The sequence below is a fragment of the Balaenoptera acutorostrata genome, chromosome 17 (assembly GCF_949987535.1).
Source record: "Balaenoptera acutorostrata chromosome 17, mBalAcu1.1, whole genome shotgun sequence".
Classification (NCBI taxonomy): domain Eukaryota; kingdom Metazoa; phylum Chordata; class Mammalia; order Artiodactyla; family Balaenopteridae; genus Balaenoptera; species Balaenoptera acutorostrata.
In genome coordinates this window covers 83,159,828-83,180,184 of record NC_080080.1, presented here as the reverse complement: position 1 = coordinate 83,180,184, position 20,357 = coordinate 83,159,828, and the positions used below count along the sequence as shown (strand labels likewise).

Genomic DNA, 20,357 nt, shown 5'->3' with positions numbered 1-20,357 from the left:
CATGTGGGATCTTCCCAGACCAGGGATTGAACCTGTGTCCCTGGCAGGCGGATTCTTATATATCGGTTGATTTTTGAATGTTGAATCAGACGTGCACACCTGAAATAAACCCCACTTGGCCTTTTTGTACATTTCTTTGTAAACGTTATTAGATTCCTTTTGCTGATACTCTCGAGGGTTTTTTTTGCATTTAAATTCATAAGAGACATTTGGTTTGTAGTTTTCTTTTTTATATTGTCTTTGCCTGACTCTTATCAGGGTAGTGTTAGTTTCCTAAAATGAGTTTGGAAGTGTTCTTTCTTGTTTTATTTTCTGGAAGTTATTATATAAAGTCGACGTTAATTCTTTGTTGAAGGTTTGTTAGAATTGTGTAATGAAATCACTTGGGCCTAGTGGTTTGTTTTCAGGGACTTTTAAACTTCAAATTCAATTTATTTGTTGGTTATAAGGTCTGTTTACATTATCTATTCTTGGTTGAGTTTTGGAAGTTGTGGTTTTTGAGGAATTGGTTGACTTCTTCTAAGTTATTGAGTTTATGAGTGCAAAGTTTGTAGTGTTCCTATGTCTTTTTAATGGCTGTAGGATTTGTAGGGATGTATTTTTTCAATGGCTGTAGGATTTGTAGTGATATCCCCTATTTCAGACTCATATTTGTCATTTGTGTCTTCTCTGTTTTTTGTCAGTCCTCCTAGATGTGTATTAATTGTAATTATTTCTTGAAGGACTAGCTCTTGGTTTTATTGCTTTAAAAAAATAGTTGTTTTCCTGTTTTGAATTGAATTGATTCCTACTATTTCTCTCTTCCTTTTGCTTGCTTGCTTGCTTTAGTTATTTTTTGTTCTTCTAGTTTCTTGAGGTTGGAATTTAGGTTATTGATTTGAGAGTTTTTTTCATTTCCAATGAAAATAAGTTGACCCTTGAACAGTGTGGAGTTGAGGAGGCTGATTCCCTGTGCAGTTGAAAGTCCATGTATAACTTCACAGTTAGCCCTCTGTATCCGTGGTTCCACATCTGTGGATTCCACCACCTGTGGATCATGTGGTACTGGAGTAGGTACTTATTGAAAAAATCCATGTGTAAGTGGACCTATGCAGTTCAAACCTGTGTTGTTCAAGGGTCAACTGTATTTAATGTTACGAATTTCCCTCTCAGTTCTGCTTTAGCTGCATCCCATATATTTTGATATGCTGTTTCTTTTTTCATTTAATTTTGTATGTTTAAAAAATTCTGTTAAAGACTGTGTTTTATTCATGAATCAGAAGCTTGTTATTTATTCGTGTTTTTATCATTTATCTGTTTTGTTTTTGTTATTGGTTTCTAATTCATTTATGATTAAGCCACACATTCTGTATGATTTCAGTCTCTTAAATTTATTCTCTGAATATGCTTCATTTGGGTGAATGTTCCTTTGTGTTTGGAAAAATAATATGTATTTTGTTTTTGTTGGGTGGTGTGCTCTCTATGTGTCAGTTAGGGTTTTTTTGTTTGTTTTGTTTTTTTTGGTGAGATCTTGTATGACTTATATTATTTTCTACCTAGCAGTTCTATCAGTTGCTGAGCATGGTGGGCACATGTCAGAATCCCCAACTATAGTGGTGGATTTGTGTATTTATTCTTTCGGCTCTATCAGTTTTGTTTTATGCATTTTGAGGCTCTGTTGTTTGGTGTTTATAAAATTAGTAGTGTTGTATCTTTCTGTTGAATTTATTCTTTTATTGTTACATAATTTCTGTCTTTGTTTCTAGAAATTTCCTTTTGACCTGAGGTCTACTTTACCAGATACTAATATAGCCACTTTTGTTGTCAGAGTTTACTTGTCATATTTTTCTATTCATTTACTTTCAACCTCCCTATAGTGTTGAACTTGAAATTAGTTTCTTCCAAATAGCATGTGGTTGGTTCATGTTTTTTAATCTACTTTGCCAGGCTTTGTCTTTTGATGGATGTATTTAGGTCATTTACATGTAAGAGAAAATTATTGATATGTTAGTGTTCAAGTTTGCCATTTTGTTGTTTTCTTCCTGTTCTTTCCTTTCTCTTTTTTTGCCTTTTTGGAGTTACTTAAACAATTTTAGGTTTCCATTTTGATTTATTTATAGTTTTTCTTAGCTTTTTTTGTTGTATCATTTTCTCAATGGTTTTTCTAGATATACAATAATACATGTGTAGCTTATCACAGTCTACATATGCAGCATTTTATCACTTCTAGTAAAATGTGGAGGCTTCACTTTCCATTTAAGTACCTTTAATGTTACCTAGTATTGTGACTTTTGTTTCATATTTCATATTCATTGACTATGATTTATACAGTTCTTGAGGAGGATTGTGTTTTGTATTTATCCATACTCCTGCAGTTTCTGTTTTTCCTTTTTCCACACTGCTCACAAGATTTAAAGAAAAAAATCATTTTCTACTGTTTGAGTACTTCCTTTTACCAGTCTTTAAGTGTGTATCTGCTGGTTTCCAAATACTTAAGTTTTTTTTTTTGTTTTTTTGTTTTTTGGGTCTAAAATGTCTTTATTTCCCCTTGATTGTTGAACTGTTTACTGGATATCAAATTCTGGGTTGCTGTTATTTTCTTTAAGAATTGGAAAATAATTGCCCTACTTCATTCTGGCTCTAAGATTTCAGATCAGAGTTCTGTCACTAGAATTGGTGTTCCTATATAGGCAGTATGTTATCATGGCTCTTTTCCAAAGTTTTCTTTATCTTTAGAAGTTTAATTTTGATGTCTTGCTATTGGTTTCTTTGGGTTTATCCTGCTTGGGGTTCTTTCAGCTTATTAAAACTGAAGAAATATTATATCTTTTACCCAATGTAGGAAATTTTGAGCTGATATGTTTTAAAATACTTTCTCAGTTTAATTTCTTTTTCTTTACCTCTTGGAACAGTGATATGAATGATGAATCCTTTGTTATTGTCTCACAGGTCCCTGAGGCTCTATTCATTTTTCTTCACTATATTTTGTCTGAATCTGTTGTTCAGATTAGTTGAATTCTATTGATTGGACTACAAATTACTGATTCTATCTTCTGTAGTTATGATTTTACTACTGAGTCTAACCAGTAGATTTTTTATTTTGGTAATTGTATTTTTCAGTTCTATAGTTTCCATTTGGTCCTTTTTTATAATTTTTTTTCTAATTTTTCATTGTTTCAAGAGAACTTGCAGTTGATTATTGAAGCATTTTTATGACAGCTATTAAAAAATTCTTGTTAGATAGTTCCAGCACCAGATTGATTTACTTGTTGGCATCAGTTGATTGTTTTTCTTATTTGTTTTTTGATTGTATTGGTTCTTAGTATGAAGAACAATATTCAATTGTATTCTGGACATTTTGTCTATCTTAGGAGACGCTGGGTTCTACTTAAGTATTTTATTGTCGCAGTGTGCTGCTAAGATCAAGCACACAGGTCCTGACCTACTTTTGTGGATTGTGGTTCTAATGATAGTTTAATTTTTAGAGCCTTTGTGATGTTGTTTTGGTCTGCTCGGCATATCTAGTGCCAGTAACCTTAGGGAACAGAAGGGGGTTCCCCAGGCTGACCTGCTAGGGTCTCTTGGTGAAGGAGCAGAGACTCTCAGGCACACAGTGACCAAGAAGCTTCCCTTGTCAGGTTCTTGCTGTGTTGGGATCCCCCATGCCTCTGAGAGACACAGAGAGTGATTCTTGGGTAGTGTGTGAGTTGTCAAGAGATCTTTCCTACTGACACCTAATCTCTCCACTCTCTTTCTTTTCCTGGAATCTCTAATGGAAGGAGATCTGGGTCCATTGGGATTCCCTTGATCATTTATTATTGGCAGTGTTCCCAATTGCTCTCTCCCTCTGGTGGTGCTGGGCTTAGTTGATACTGTCAGAGAGACTCCTGTTTGATCAAGAGGAGGAATGAGCTAGGTTGAGGGTGGGGAAACATGGGGTCTGGGTCACCTTCTGTTGGGTGCTGGGACATAATTCACCTTGTTACTCTGTTATTCCTTCAGTCTTGGGCTCCCAAACCAGCTTGCTACTTCCAGAATTCTCACCAGTCTCTATGTTATTTTCAGCAATTATAGTTGTTTTTAGTGGGGAGAAGCTGGGAGAAATTTGATCTGTACCATCTTGTTTAGATCAGAAGTTTGGAAATCACTAATTCTTTTAGCTGTTTTTTTCTGGAGTTTATTTTCTTATTTTAAAAAACACATTAATTATTAGGTTGACCAAAAGTTCCTTCAGTTTTTAAGTAAAAATAAAAGACACCTTTTTCATTTCACCAAGTACTTTACTGAACAACGTATTCACCATTTTGTTCTACTACTTTCTGCCATTTTTCAGCCAACTTCATAATTCCATCTTCCCACAACTTATTATCTTTCTGAGCAGAGAACTGTTCCAGGTGCCTTTTACAGTCTTCCAGGGAATTGAAATTTTTTCCGTTAAGAGAATTTTGTGAAGACTAACATAATTAGAAAGCCGAAGGTGCAATGTCTGGTGAACACAGTGGATTTATTAGAACTTCCCAGCCAAACTGTAACAGTTTTTGCTTGGTCATCAAAGAAACATGCGGTCTTGTGTTATCTTGATGGAAGATTATGCGTTTTCTGTAGACTAATTCCAGACACTTTTCGTCGAGTGCTGCTTTCAGTTGGTCTCATGGGGAGCAGTTCTTGTTGGAATTAATCGTTTGGTTTTCCAGAAGGAGCTTGTAGTAGAGGACTCCCTTCCAATCCCACTGTATACACAACCTCACCTCCTTTGGATGAAGACCAGCCTTTAGTGTGGTTGGCAGAGGTTCATTTCACTTGCCCTACTATGTCTTCTGTTTGACATTACTGTACAGTATCCACTTTTCATCACCCATCACAATTTGTTTTAAAAATGGAACTTTTTTTTACGTTTCAGTAGAAAATCGAATGTGGAAATACAGTCAAGAAAGTTATTTTTGACTTAACTTACATGGAATCCAAACATCAAAGCGACTAACATAACCAAGCTGGTACAAATGATTTTCAGCACTTGAATTGGATATTTTGAGTATGTCGGCTATCTCCCACATGGTATAATGTTGATCTCAATTAATGTCTCGATTTTGATCGCTGTCAACTGCAGCTGGTCTACCCAATCATGGAGCATTGTCCAGTGAGAAATCTCCAGCGTGAAACTTCGCAAACCACTTTTGACACGTTCGATGAGTCACAACACCTCCTCCATACACGACACAAATCTGTTCTTGCATTTCAGTTGAGTTTTTACCTTTATTGAAATAAAGCATAATATGCTGAAAATGTTGCTTTTTTCTTCCATCTTCAATATTAAGATGGCTACACAAAACTTCACCAACTTTGGTAAGTTTTTTTTTTTAATTCATGCTGATACGACAGCTGTTACAATACAGTCTAACAAAATTGTTTCAAATGAAGTTAAAGACAACTAAGTGCTACTAGAGCCATTTTATGGAAAAAAACAAATGCACTTGGGCCCAACCCAATATTTAATCTGTTGATTACCTAGTATGGCAGATGAGGACTTAGCTGTCTTATGTGAGCATTCCATATCTCTGTTATCCTTCATTATTATGTTACAGCTTTTTGCTAAACCAGAAATAAATATTAATACTATGATCACATAAATGTGGCCCATTGAAGACTCAAGTAGTGTACTTTGTTTCCTTCTTGTGCAACCATTATTTTAATGTAGTAAATCATTGCTACATGTTTTTCTTTACATCATTTTTTACTTAATTATAGGTAATTAAAAATTTTTTACGCCTGTTCCTAGTCAGGCAATATGGCTTATTTCCTCCTTTTGTGTGGTATATTCTCTAGTATCTTCCTAATAAAGAGTGTGTTAAAAGTTTTTTTGAGTTCTGCATGTCTGAAAATTTCTTTATTTTGTTCCCACAGTTGATTAATAATTTGGCTGAGTAGAGAATTTTAGATTAAAAATCAGTTTTCCTCAGAATTTTTAAGGCGTTGTTCCAGTGTCTTCTTATGTCCATTTTGTCTTAAATGACTCAATTTAATTAAAATATAAGTGCACATGGAGTTGGAGCTAGGTATATTCAAGGCCCACATAAGTATTTAGGAAAAGCAAGTTAAAATTTAATTCAGTACTCTTAATACTTGCTTCATAATTTGGGTTTTGATCAGGAAAGCTAATGGGATGGGATGTAGGGAGAAAAGTTTGGGAGTGTGGAAGACATTCGTTGAAAGAGGTAGCTAAAGAAACTTAGGGAAGAAGAAGTATGAAGTGAGTAGTTCGATTTTTTTTTTAACATCTTTATTGGAATATAATTGCTTTACTATGGTGTGTTAGTTTCTGCTTTATAACAAAGTGAATCAGTTATACATATACATATGTTCCCATATCTCTTCCCTCTTGCATCTCCCTCCCTCCCACCCTCCCTATCCCACCTCTCTAGGTGGTCACAGAACACAGAGCGGATCTCCCTGTGCTATGCGGTTGCTTCCCACTAGTTATCTATTTTACATTTGGTAGTGTATATATGACAATGCCACTCTCTCACTTTGTCGCATCTTACCCTGCTCCCTCCCCATATCCTCAAGTCCATTCTCTAGTAGGTCTGTGTCTTTATTCCCATCTTGCCACTAGGTTCTTCACGAACTTTTTTTTTTTTCCCCTTAGATTCCATATATACGTGTTAGCATACTGTATTTGTTTTTCTCTTTCTGATTTACTTCACTGTGTATGACAGACTCTAACTCCATCCACCTCACTACAAATAACTCCATTTCTTTTCTTTTAATTATTTATTTATTTATTTATTTATTTATTTTTGGCTGTGTTGGGTCTTCGTTTCTGTGCGAGGGCTTTCTCTAGTTGCGGCAAGTGGGGGCCACTCTTCATCGCGGTGCACGAGCCTCTCACTATCGCGGCCTCTCTTGTTGCGGAGCACAGGCTCCAGACACGCAGGCTCAGCAATTGTGGCTCACGGGCCCAGTTGCTCCGCGGCATGTGGGATCTTCCCAGACCAGGGCTCGAACCCGTGTTCCCTGCATTGGCAGGCAGACTCTCAACCACTGTGCCACCAGGGAAGCCCTCCATTTCTTTTTATGACTGAGTAATATTCCATTGTATATGTGTGCCACATCTTCTTTATCTATTCATCTGATGATGGACACTTAGGTTGCTTCCATGTCCTGGCTATTGTAAATAGAACTGTAATGAACATTTTGGTACATGACTCTTTCTGAATTATGGTTTTCTCAGGGTATATGCCCAGTAGTGGGATTGCTGGGTCGTATGGTAGTTCTATTTTTAGTTTTTTAAGGAACCTCCATACTGTTCTCCATAGTGGCTGTATCAATTTACATTCCCACCAACAGTGCAAGAGTTTCCCTTTTCTCCACACCCTCTCCAGCATTTATTGTTTCCAGATTTTTTGATGATGGCCATTCTGACCGGTGTGAGATGATATCTCATTGTAGTTTTGATTTGCATTTCTCTAATGATTAATGATGTTGAGCATTCTTTCATGTGTGTGTTGGCAATCTGTATATCTTCTTTGGAGAAATGTCTATTTAGGTCTTCTGCCCATTTTTGGATTGGATTGTTTGTTTTTTTGTTATTGAGCTGCATGAGCTGCTTGTAAATCTTGGAGATTAATCCTTTGTCAGTTGCTTCATTTGCAAATATTTTCTCCCATTCTGAAGGTTGTCTTTTGGTCTTGTTTATGGTTTCCTTTGCTGTGCAAAAGCTTTTAAGTTTCATTAGGTCCCATTTGTTTATTTTTGTTTTTATTTCCATTTCTCTAGGGGCTGGGTCAAAAAGGATCTTGCTGTGATTTATGTCATAGAGTGTTCTGCCTATGTTTTCCTCTAAGAGTTTGATAGTGTCTGGCCTTACATTTAGGTCTTTAATCCATTTTGAGTTTATCAATGAATTTGGTAAAGTAGCAGGATACAAAATTAATGCACAGAAATCTCTTGCATTCCTATACACTAATGATGAAGAATCTGAAAGTGAAATTAAGAAAACACTCCCATTTACCATTGCAACAAAAAGAATAAAATATCTAGGAATAAATCTACCTAAGGAGACAAAATACCTGTATGCAGAAAATTATAAGACACTGATGAAAGAAATTAAAGATGATACAAATAGATGGAGAGATATACCATGTTCTTGGATTGTATGAATCAACATTGTGAAAATGACTCTAACACCCAAAGCAATCTACAGATTCAGCGCAATCCCTATCAAACTACCACTGGCATTTTTCACAGAAGTAGAACAAAAAATTTCACAATTTGTATGGAAACACAAAAGACCCCGAATAGCCAAAGCAATCTTGAGAACGAACAATGGAGCTGGAGGAATCAGGCTCCCTGACTTCAGACTATACTACAAAGCTACAGTAATCAAGACAGTATGGTACTGGCACAAAAACAGAAACATAGATCAATGGAACAGGATAGAAAGCCCAGAGATAAACCCACGCACATATGGTCACCTTATCTTTGATAAAGGAGGCAAGCATATACAGTGGAGAAAAGACAGCCTCTTCAATAAGTGGTGCTGGGAAAACTGGACAGGTATATGTAAAAGTATGAAATTAGAACACTCCCTAACACCATACACAAAAATAAACTCAAAATAGATTGTTTTCTGATGTCGTGTTAACTTGCTCTGAAGTTCGTAGTCCAAGTATCATTGTCTGTTTTTTTTCTTTTTAAAATTTCTTTATTTATTTTAATATCTTTATTGGGGTATAATTGCTTTACAATGTTGTGTTAGTTTCTGACGTATAACAAAGTGAATGAGCTGTACGTATATATATATATATCCCCATACCCCTCCCTCTTGTGTCTGCTTCCCACCCTCCCTATCCACCCCCAAGGTGGTCACAAAGCACGGAGCTGATCTCCCTGTGCTCTGCAGCTGCTTCCCACTAGCTAGTTATTTTACATTTGGTAGTGTATATATGTCCATGCCACTCTCTCACTTCGTCCCAGCTTACCCTTCCCCCTCCCCATGTCCTCAAGTCCATTCTCTACGTCTGTGTCTTTATTCCTGTCCTGCCCCTAGGTTCTTCAGAACCAGTTTTCTTTTTTCTTAGCTTCCATATATGTGTGCTAGCACACGGTGTTTGTTTTTCTTTTTTTGTCTTACTTCACTCTGTATAACAGACTCTAGGTCCGTCTGTCTCACCAGAAGTAACTCAGTTTCATTTCTTTTTCTGACTTACTTCACTCTGTACGTATGACAGACTCTAGGTCCATCCACCTCACTACAAATAACAATTTCGTTTCTTTCTATGGCTGAGTAATATTCCATTGTATATATGTGTCACATCTTCTTTATCCATTCATCTGTTGATGAACACTTAGGTTGCTTCCATGTCTTGGTTATTGTAAATAGTGCTGCAGTGAACATTGTGGTACATGACTCTTTTTAAATTATGGTTTTCTCAGGGTATATGCCCAGGAGTTGGATTGCTGGGTCATATGGTAGTTCTATTTTTAGTTTTTTAAGGAACCTCCATAGTATTCTCCATAGTGGCTGTATCGATTTACATTCCCACCAACAATGTAAGAGGGTTCCCTTTTCTCCACACCTTCTCCAGCATTTATTGTTTGTAGATTTTTTGATGATGGTCATTCTAACCATTGTGAGGTGATACCTCGTTGTAGTTTTGATTTGCATTTCTCTAATTGTTAGTGATGTTGAGCATCCTTCATGTATTTGTTGGCAATCTGTATATCTTCTTTGGAGAAATGTCTGTTTAGGTCTTCTGCCTATTTTTGGATTGGGTTGTTTTTTTGATAGCGAGCTGCATGAACTGCTTGTATATTTTGGAGATTAATCCTTTGTCAGTTGCTTGGTTTGCAAATATTTTCTCATGATTTGATTTAAAATCTTCGTTAGCTTCTAGACACTGCTCTTAGTTTTGGGGAACTATTTAGATAACCAGCAGGGGGAGTACTTACGTTCCTTTTGCAACAGGGACTCAAGCTGGAAAGATAGTTGGGATTTTAATACGTGCCGTTTAGAACAACAGTTTAAAAATTTTTTTTTTTGCTTTTTCTGATAGTGAAAATAATATGCACCTATTGTAGAATAGCTATAAAAGAAAGAATACAATAGAAAATAACACATGTAAATCTACAATCAGGTGATATAGGCACTTTCATGTATTTCCTGTTAAACTTTTTTCTCTCAATGCTTTTTTTTAAGTTTTTTTAAAAAAATAGGTTAATTTATTTATTTTTGGCTGCGTTGGGTCTTCATTGCTGCGCGTGGGCTTTCTCTAGTTGTGGTGAGTGGGGGCTGTGCTCACTACGGGCTTCTCATTGCGGTGGCTTCTCTTGTTGTGGAGCATGGGCTTTCGTAGTTGTGTCACGTGGGCTCGAGAGCACAGGCTCAGTAGATGTGGCGCACGGGCTTAGTTGCTTCTTGGCTTGTGGGATCGTTTTGGACTAGGGCTTGAACCCATGTCCCCTGCTTGGCAGGCGGATTCTTAACCACTGTACCACTAGGAAAGTCCTCTCAGTGCTTATATCTACTGCAAAATTGATGTTACTATTTTAAAACTTAGGGTCGTTAGTATTACATAGATACTTTTTTGAAAATCAATCTGAATATTCTTTTCCATCCTGATGAGATCAGAAACAGAACATTTATTCTTGTGTATAAATAAGGTTTCTATTGGCTTCTCATAAAGTTGTAGATTTTAATTTCTGTTCTTTTAAGGAGCAGAACCTCTAGAGCATCAGAAAATTCCTGTTAAGCAAAGAAAGGCAGCAGAATACAATGTTGTCTATCTTAGGGATACAACTAAAACATATAATCAGAAGATGCAAATAGGGCAGCAATGTATTAAAACAGTTGTGTCAGGTTGCTGGCTTGGTGCCTGGTACATAATTTTGTACTCAGTTTTTGGAATGGACAAATAGTGGAATAGGGTGATGCTTTTAAAATATTTATTGTAATTTTAAGACAAATAAAAATGGAGTACTTTGTAAAGATTGAAACACACATGAACAATTTCTTTAAAAAGTTATGTGTAAGAAAGCCTGTCCAGTTGGTGTAGCTCTAGATTATCTCTTCTTAAAAGCTATGACCAAGAAAAACAGTACATGTTATCTACCCAATAATTAATTTATTTATAGAAAGAAGAGAAACATACTTAGTGCCTGAGTTCTGGCCACAATTTTACTAAGATCTCAAAAATATTTATCTTTGAACATTCTGTATAAGTCCCTCCTTATTTTGAACCAGTTTTGTTGAATTCTGCATTCAGTTCTTGTCACTTATGCATTAAAATAACGTAGGTAACAAATGTATACTTATGAGTGTGGAGAAATCCATTAATCAAAGGGAAAACACTTTTGAGGAGAGGTTAATGAAGAAATCACATTGCAGTAGTTGAAGAATAAAATCTTTGTGTTGACAAATCTCTATATAAGTGTGCTGGGGAAGAGAAGGAGCAAGGGATAGCATGATGGGATGAGAGAGAGTTAAAAAAAAGTTAATGAGAAACTTGTGCATGGTTGAATGATGGCCTAAGGGGTGGAACAGATTAAGATAGGCAACTTCGGAATCCTGAATGCAGTGTCTCATGACTGGCATCCTGTTTTTCATATTGAGGATTTTCTCCTTATAGCCTCAAGCCACTGGGATGTAAAGCTTTCTGTTTCTTCCTCAGCCTTTTTAAAAATTCAATACAGCCTATAGCATTTTTACTTTTTTACCCAACATTGTGTATTTTACTGCAGCAGAATACTCCAAGCATGCGCAGAGAAGCTTGTTCTGTGTTTAGTTTACCTGTATGGTAAAGCCATACAGGTTGGATTTTTTTTTTTGGCTGAATTGGATCTTCGTTGCTGTACATGGGCTTTCTCTAGTTGCAGTTAGCGGGGGCTTCTCTTGTTGCATAGCGTGGGTTCTAGGCGCGCAGGCTTCAGTAGTTGCGGCACCTGGGCTCAGTAGTTGTGGCTCACGGGCTCTGGACCGCAGGCTTAGTAGTTGTGGTGCACAGGCTTAGTTGCTCCGTGGCATGTGGGATCTTCCCAGACCAGGGCTCGAATCCGTGTCCCCTGCATTGGCAGGCGGATTCTTAACCACTGCGCCACCAGGGAAGTCCCTAGAGGTTGGATTTTAATCCAGTGTTCTTGGTGGTGGTTCTCAAACTTTAATAGTGCCTAACTCACCAGGGTGGTTGGTGGGCCTCTCATCACTCCAGATTCTAATTTGGAGTTTGAGTATCTACTATCTCTAAAAGCATACGTGGTGATTCTGATGTGCATTGCCCTTGATTGCATTTTAAAAATTGTGGTCAAATTGAATGAAATTTACTTTTATAACAATTTTTAAGTCTATGGCCTATGACATTAAGTACCTTCATGTTCTGAAACTATCACCACCATCCATCTCCAGAACTTTTCATCATCCCAAACTGAAACCCTGTACCCATTAACTACTCCTCATTTTCCCCTCCCCACAGCCCCTGGCAACCACCATTCTACTTTGTCTCTTGAGTTTGATGACTTTAGGGACCTAATATAAGTGGAATCATAATTTTTGTCCTTTTGTGTCTGGCTTATTTCCATGTTGTATTGTGTGTTAGAATTTTTTACTTTCTTTAAGGCTGAATGTAGTCCATTTTATGTATATACCACATTTTGTTTATCATTCATCCATTGAAGGACATTTGGGTTGTTTCCACATTTTGGCTCTTGTGAATATGGCACTATGAACATTGTTGTGGAAACATCTGTTTGAGTCTCTGCTTTCAGTTCTTTCTGGTATATGCTGGATCATATGGTAATTATATTTTTAACTTTTGAGGAGCCACCATACTTTTATCCACAGTGACTGCATCATTTTGCATTTCTATCAGAATGTATGAGGGTTTCAGTTTTTCCATATCCTTGCCAGTACTTGTTATTTTCTGTTTTTTTTTTAGTTTTTAAAATTTTAATTTTTTTTAATAGTAGTCATTCCTAATGGGTGTGAAGTGGTATCTCATTGTGGTTTTGATTCACAATTCTCTCATGATTAGTGATGTTGAGCACCTTTTCATGTGCCTATTAGCCATTTGTATATCTACTTTGGAGAAATGTCTCTTTCAGGTCCTTTGCCCACTTAAAAATTGAGTTGTTGGTCTTTTTGTTGTTGAGTTGTTAGGAGTTCTTTATGTATTTTGGATATTAGTTCCTCATCAGATCTTGGATTGCATCTTAAGAAATGCTGGCTTGGGGTAAGGAGTTTGAATTGTGGAGTCAGACCAGCCTGTGTGTGAATCTTGGCTCATGTGTAAGTTCCCTTGCATATTAAAACTGCCAGCTACCAATCTGGAGTGATCTACCTCCTTCTTTGGTCTCTCCTTGTCCTCTATGCATGGGCACCAGTTTCAGACTTCACCTGGGGACTCCTGAGGTCGTAAACCTACAATGTGTCAGGATTTCATTCCTTTTTAAGGCTGTGAATAGTTTTTCTTTATATATACATGCTTATTTTGTTTATCCATTCATCCATTGGTGGATATTTGTGTTGTTTCCAGTTTTTAGTTATTGTGAATAATGTTATTTTGAACTTTGATATTTAAACATACATTTGAGGGACTTCCCTGGTGGTCCAGGGGGTACGACTGCATGCTCCCAATCCAGGGGGCCTGGGTTCGATCCCTGGTCGGGGAACTAGATCCTGCATGCATGCGCAACAAAGAGTTCGCATGCAGCAACTAAGAAGTCTGCGTGCTGCAACTAAGGAGTCTGCATGTCGCAACGAAGATCCCGCGTGCCGCAACTAAGACCTGGCACAGCCAAAATAAATAAGTAAATATTAAAAAAAAAAACCCAAACATCCATTTGAGTCCCTGCTTTCAGTTCTTTTGGGAAATTGAATTGCTCAGCAGTAGAATTGCTAGATCCTATGGTAATTGTATGTTTAATTTTTTGGAGGACCCACTGTACCATTTTCTATAGCAACTGCATCATTTTGTATTTCTACCAGCAATGCACAGGGGTTCCAGTTTTTTCCATATCCTTGCCAATACTTATTTATTTTTTGACAGTAACTATTATAACGGGTGGGAGTTGGTATCTCACACTGTGGTTTTGATTTGTGTTTCCCTAATGACTAATGATATCAAGCATCTTTTTATGTGATTGTTGGTCATTTGTATGCCCTCTTTGGAGAAATGCCTATCAGACTTTTACTGAGTTTTAAACTGAGTTATTGAGTTGTGGGAGTTCTTAATATATTTTGGGTACTAGATTCTTAGTTGGATATGTGATTTGCAAATATTTTCTCCCATTATGTGAATTGTCCTTCTACTTTCTGATAATATCTTTTGAAATTCATAAGTTTTAAATATTGATGAAGTTTAGTTTATTCACTTTCTGTTAACTTGTCCTTTTATGTCATGTCTGAAACCACTGTTTATACTAACTTGTTATTTTTTGTCAGACCCTTGACAGAAATCATTTGACCACAGATGTATGGGTTTTTCTGGACTATGGATTCTGTTCCATTGACTGGGTCTATTGTTATGCCTGTACCACACTGCTTTGATTACTATTATTTTGTAGTAAGTTTTGAAATTGGGATGTGAGTTCCAGTCATGGAACTTTTGTGGTTTTCTCACAGAGTCAGGATGAGTTACATGTTTGGTGTCAATGTGTGACCGTATAGGTGGGTTATTGTCAAGCACGGAACCTCACCTGAGCCTTGGTGTCCAGAGTTTTTACTGGGGCTTTGCTATGGACTGCATATTTGTGTTCTCTATTCCCAACCCCCATTCATATGTTGAAACCTAATCCTCAATGTGGTAGTATTTGGAGATGGAGTCTTTGAAAGGTAAATAGGTCATGAGGGTGGAGCTCTCATGAATGGGATTCGTGCCCTTACAAAAGAGGTTCCAGAGAGATCCCTCCTCCCTTCAGCATCAGTGAGGAAGTGAGCCTTTGCCAGATTTCACCACTAACACTGAATCTGCTGACACCTTGATCTTGGACTTCCCAGCTTCTAGAACTTGAGAAGTGTTTGTTGTTTATAGGCTACCTACTTTATGGCATTTTGTTATAGTAGCCCGAACAGACTAAGGCTCCTTTACGTAGACATAAATGGCTGATCTCAGTCTCCAGTTCTTCTGTGTGTGACTCAAAGCCTCTACTCTAAATCATACTGTCTTTCTGGTGTCACCAGCCCCCATGGTAACAGTATTGGGTGTGATTAGCCACCACCCTAAATCACATTATTAGACTGTCTGGTGTAACTGAAGCTCTCAGGCAAAGAAAGACACTTCTATCAGCCATGGTATTCCAAGGGCATAGACATTACTTTCCAGGAGCCAAGGACAAAGGCTAGACTTGTTTGTTTGTTTGTTTTTTGGCTGCTCCCTGCAGCTTACAGGGTCTTAGTTCCCTGAACATAGATCGAACTCAGGCCCCAGCAGTGGAAGCACCGAGTCCTAATCACTGGACCACCAGGGAATTAATTCCCTAGCCTTCCTTTTAGGTGAGGTTAGATTCTTTACTGCATGTTTACTTTTTCAGTCTTTTCCTAATAAGTCTTGTACCCATGGTTGCCTTTCTTTTCACACCGTAAGAGCCCATGTTTGTGACAAACACAAATCCTCTTCTTAGTCTGCAAATGTCTCTCCCTAATTCACATTCATGTGCCCTCATTTTGAAGTGAATTTGTGATTGCTGCCTTAACTCACAGAGTTACTATAAGGCTTCAGTGAGGGGAAGAAATTAAAAAGTGGTTTTTAGAATTAATCTCTGCAACCTTCATACTGCTTCTGTATGTTTATACTAACTTCTGTTATTTTACTTCTCTGTATTGTGCTTTGTGACAGGTCTAATGATCATATTGATTTCTTGAGGACAGGGTTCATGATATTTCTCTGTGTCTTCTGTGCTTAAGTGATTACAAGCACTGGTTTGTTGAATTTAGTTTTCAATAATGGTAAAAATATATTGAAATTCCATTTGTTTTTAACCACCAGAGTGACTGCATTTGGTTGTGCAGGTTGAAAACTGCATTGCCCGCAGAGGCCCCATTCGTAGTGATGTCCTGCAAAATTTGTATACTTATTATGCCACTCTTTCAGTAGATGGCAATAAAGCACCTTTCCTAATAAAATCAGTACATTATGACAATTTCCAAATATATGGAAGTACAGTGACTTGAGAAGGGAGTGTCTTTTTCTCATTTGCAGAAAAATGTAGCCCTATTAAGACCCTAACCCTAACCCTAACCCTAAACTAGCTTTAATTTTGATACTGGCTTTGCTATTTACAGGTATATGATCTTGAAAGATGTCTTCAACAGTTAGTTTCTTTATCTGTAAAATGGAATTGATACTACTCATTCAGCCTAAAATATCACCTAGGATCTATATGAGGTAATAGACAAGAAACATATGCAGTGATGTCTGGCAGCTACTGAATTATCTTAGTCTGTTCAGGCTGCTGTAACAAAAATGCCATCGGCTGATGGTTTATAAACAACACAAATGTGTCACAGTTCTGGAGGCTGGGAAGTTCAAATTTAAGGTGTCAGTACATTCAGTGTTTGTTGAGGGCCCACTTCATGGTTCATAGCCATCTTCTTTCTGTTCACACATAGTGGATCTCTCTAGTACCTCTTTTAAAAGGGCACTAATCCCATTCATGAGGGTTCCATCCTTGTGAACTAAGCACCTCCCAAAGTCCTCACCTCCAAATACCATCACATTGGGGATTAGGTTTCAACATATGAATTATGGGGGGGACACAAACATTCCATCTGTAGCATAAATATTCAGTTTGTGATAGCTAAACGATTGTGCTTTTTTTCATTGGAGGTGGTTTTACTTTAGTAGTGTGTGATTACAGAATTATATCTGAGGTGGTTTACAATTAGGTAGAAGTAATTTATTTATTTATTTGGTTGCATTAGGTCTTAGTTGCAGCAGGCGGGCTTCTTAGTTGCAGCTCCTTAGTTGTGGCTTGCCAGCTCCTTAGTTGTGGCATGTGAACTCTTAGTTGTGGCATGCATGTGGGATCTAGTTCCCGGACCAGGGATCGAACCTGGACCCCCTGCATTGGGAGCGTGGAGTCTTAATCACTGCGCCACCAAGGAAGTCCCATAATTAGGTAAAAGTCTTAATTCGGGGGGGCGGGCTCGTGCGTGGGAGTCCATGTGGGCACCAGCGTGGCAGGGAGCAGTGCGGGGTCACCGTGGCAGAGCTGCAGCAGCTCTGGGTGCAGGAGGCGGTGGACTCTATGGTGATCAGTCTGGAGAGAGAACATCCGGAAGATGCAGGGCCTCATGTTCCGGTGCAGCGCCGCCTGCTGTGAGGATAGCCAGGCGTCCATGCAGCAAGTGCACCAGTGCATTGAGTGCTGCCATGCACCTCTGGCTCAAGCCCAGGCCCTGGTGACCAGCGAGTTGGAGAAGTTCCAGGACCACCTGGCCCGGTACGCTATGTATTGCAATGACAAAGCGAAAGATTCAATAGATGCGGGGAGTAAAGAGCTTCAGGTGAAGCGGCAGCTGGAGAGTTGCATGACCATGTGTGTGGATGGCCACATGAACCTCATCCCAACCATGACCAAGAAGATGAAGGAGTCTCTCTCATCCATTGGGAAATAGATGTCTGCTATTGGCCATAGGGGCTGAAGGCAGCAATCTACTTAAAAAGAGGAATGGGGATTTGGGTTTTCTAAGGAAAGTTTATGAATGAGGAAATTAAGGATGGCAGCAAGTTTAAGGCCTATATCACTTGCCTTTGGACACTGGTTCCTTTGTGTTTGAAACCTAGAAAGTGAAAAAACCTGGTACTAAAATTGGGGTCAGAGATAGCAGGGGAGAGTTTTTGTGAGCCTGAATTTCACGTGGCAAGTGCTTATCCTGGCAACAGGGTGTCTCCCTTGTACCAAATCAGAGCCCTCCAAGGTACCAGATTCTCGTAGTACACAGATACCACCAGTCTGGCACGTTCATCTGACCTGCTTATGATCCGGTAGAGTGTGAGGAGAGGTGTTTCTATTCATTGCCAATCTCCTGTTTACCAGAAGGATAACTACAACATTTTCCACAAACTGGAAATAAAACAAGATCCAGGAGGTCACTAATTTAGAATGGGAAAGGGGGCTTCTGGGGCTTTGTTTTGCATGGTTTTGTCTTATATACAAGGGTATGAAGTTACTTTAAGATGTAGAGTTGGTAGAGGTAGTTTGGATAAAAGCTTTGAAAGGGTGCTTGTGGATATTCATTTCTGGCCGTCAGGATGTGGATGCGCATTTCTTAAAATTCTCACACATGACATCTTTCAGCCTGGAGACCCTGCTAAATTATAAGAAGCTCTCTCACACTGGTAGGGGAAGCATGTTGCTGCAAATGGCATTATTTCATTCTTTTTTTATGACTGAGTAGTATTTCATTGTAATTATATACCACATCTTCTTTATCTATTTATCTGTCAGTGGACATTTAGGTTGCTTCCATGTCTTGGCTGTTGTAAATAGTGCTGCTATGAACACTGGGGTGCATGTATCTTTTTGAATAAGAATTTTCTCTGGATATATGTCCAGGAGTGGGATTGTTGGATCATATGGTAACTCTATTTTTAGTTTTTTAAGACACTTCCATACTGATTTCCATAGTGGCTGTACCAGTTTACATTCCCACCAACAATGTAAGAGGGTTCCCTTTTGTCCACACCCCTCTAGCATTTATTATTTGTAGACTTTTTAATGGGATGGCCATTCTGACCACTGTGAGGTGATACCTTATTGCAGTTTTGATTTGCATTTCTCTGATAATTAGCAATGTTGAGCATCTTTTCATGTCCCTATCGGTCATCTGTATATCTTCTTAGGAGAAATGTCTATTTAGGTCTTCTGCCTATGTTTTTTGATTGTGTTGTTTGGTTTTTTTGTTACTGAGTTATATGAGCCGATTGTATATTTTGGAAATTAAGCCCTTGCTGGTTGCATCGTTTGCAAGTATTTTCTCCCTGCCCATAGTTTGTCTTTTCATTTTGTTTATGGTTTCCTTTGCTGTGCAAAAGCTCATAAGTTTGATTAGGTCCCATTTGTTGATATTTGTTTTTATTTCTATTGCCTTGGGAGACTGACCTAAGAAAACATTGCTACAGTTTATGTTAGAGAATGTTTTGCGTGTGTTCTCTTGCAGGAGTTTTGTGGTGTCCTATTTTATACTTAAGTGTTTAAGCCATTTTGAGTTCATTTTTGTGTATTGTGTGAGGGAGTGCTCTCACTTACTGGTTTACATGCGGCTGTCCAGCTTAACCAACGCCATTTGCCAAAGAGACTGTCTTTTTCTGTTGTACATTCTTACTTCCTTTGTCAAAGATTAAATGACTGTGGGTGTGTGGGTTTAATTCTGGGCTCTCCGCTCTGTTCCACTGATCTATATGTCTGTTTTTGTGGCAGTACCACGCTTTTTTTTTTTTAATTTTTATTTATTATTTATTTATTATGTTTATTTTTGGCTGTGTTGGGTCTTCGTTTCTGTGCGAGGGCTTTCACCAGTTGCGGTGAGCGGGGGCCACTCTTCATCGCGGTGCGCGGGCCTCTCACCATCGCGGCCTCTCTTGTTGCGGAGCACAGGCTCCAGACGCTCAGGCTCAGTAGTTGTGGCTCACGGGCCCAGTTGCTCCGCGGCATGTGGGATCTTCCCAGACCAGGGCTCGAACCCGTGTCACCTGCATTGGCAGGCAGATTCTCAACCACTGCGCCACCAGGGAAGCCCCCACGCTGTTTGATTACTGTAGATTTGTAGTATTGTTTGAAGCCCGGGAGGGTTATGCCTCCAGCTTTGTTCATTTTCCTCAGGATTGCCTTGGCAGTTCTGGGTCTTTCATGGTTGCATATAAATTTTAGGATTATTTGTTTTAGTTCTGTGAAGAATGTCATGGGTAATTTGATGGTAATCGCATTAAATCTGTAGATTGTTTTGGGTAGTATGGCCATTTTAACGATATTAATTCTTCCAATCCAAGAGCATGGTGTATCTTTCAGTTTCTTTAAATTATCTTTAGCTTTCTTTATCAATGTTTTATAGTTCTCAGTGTATAAGTCTTTCACTTCCTTGGTCAGTTTTATTCTAAGTATTTTATTATTTTTGATGCAATTTTAAAAGGAATTTTTTTTAACTTTCCCTTTTTGATATTTCATTGTTAGTATAAAGAAATACAGTCAATTTCTGAATGTTAATCTTGTATCCTGCTACCTTGCTGAATTTATCAGTTCTAGTGTTTTGTGTGTGGAGTCTTCAGGGTTTTCTACATATAGATCATGTCATCTGCATATAATGACAGTTTTATCTCTTCTCTTCCAGTTTGGATACCTTTTGTTTCTTTTTCTTGTCTGATTGTTGTGGCTAGGACTTCCAATACTAT

At 38.2% G+C, this 20,357-nt stretch overlaps 1 protein-coding gene and 1 pseudogene across 2 annotated transcripts in view; both read left to right on the top strand.

Annotated features, from left to right (window-relative positions):
- SPIDR (scaffold protein involved in DNA repair) overlaps window positions 1–20,357 on the top strand; it is a 358,082-nt gene that overhangs the window by 12,719 nt on the left and 325,006 nt on the right. The gene's annotated exons all lie outside the window — the stretch shown is intronic.
- Window positions 16,444–17,584, top strand: LOC103014314 (protein FAM136A-like; annotated as a pseudogene).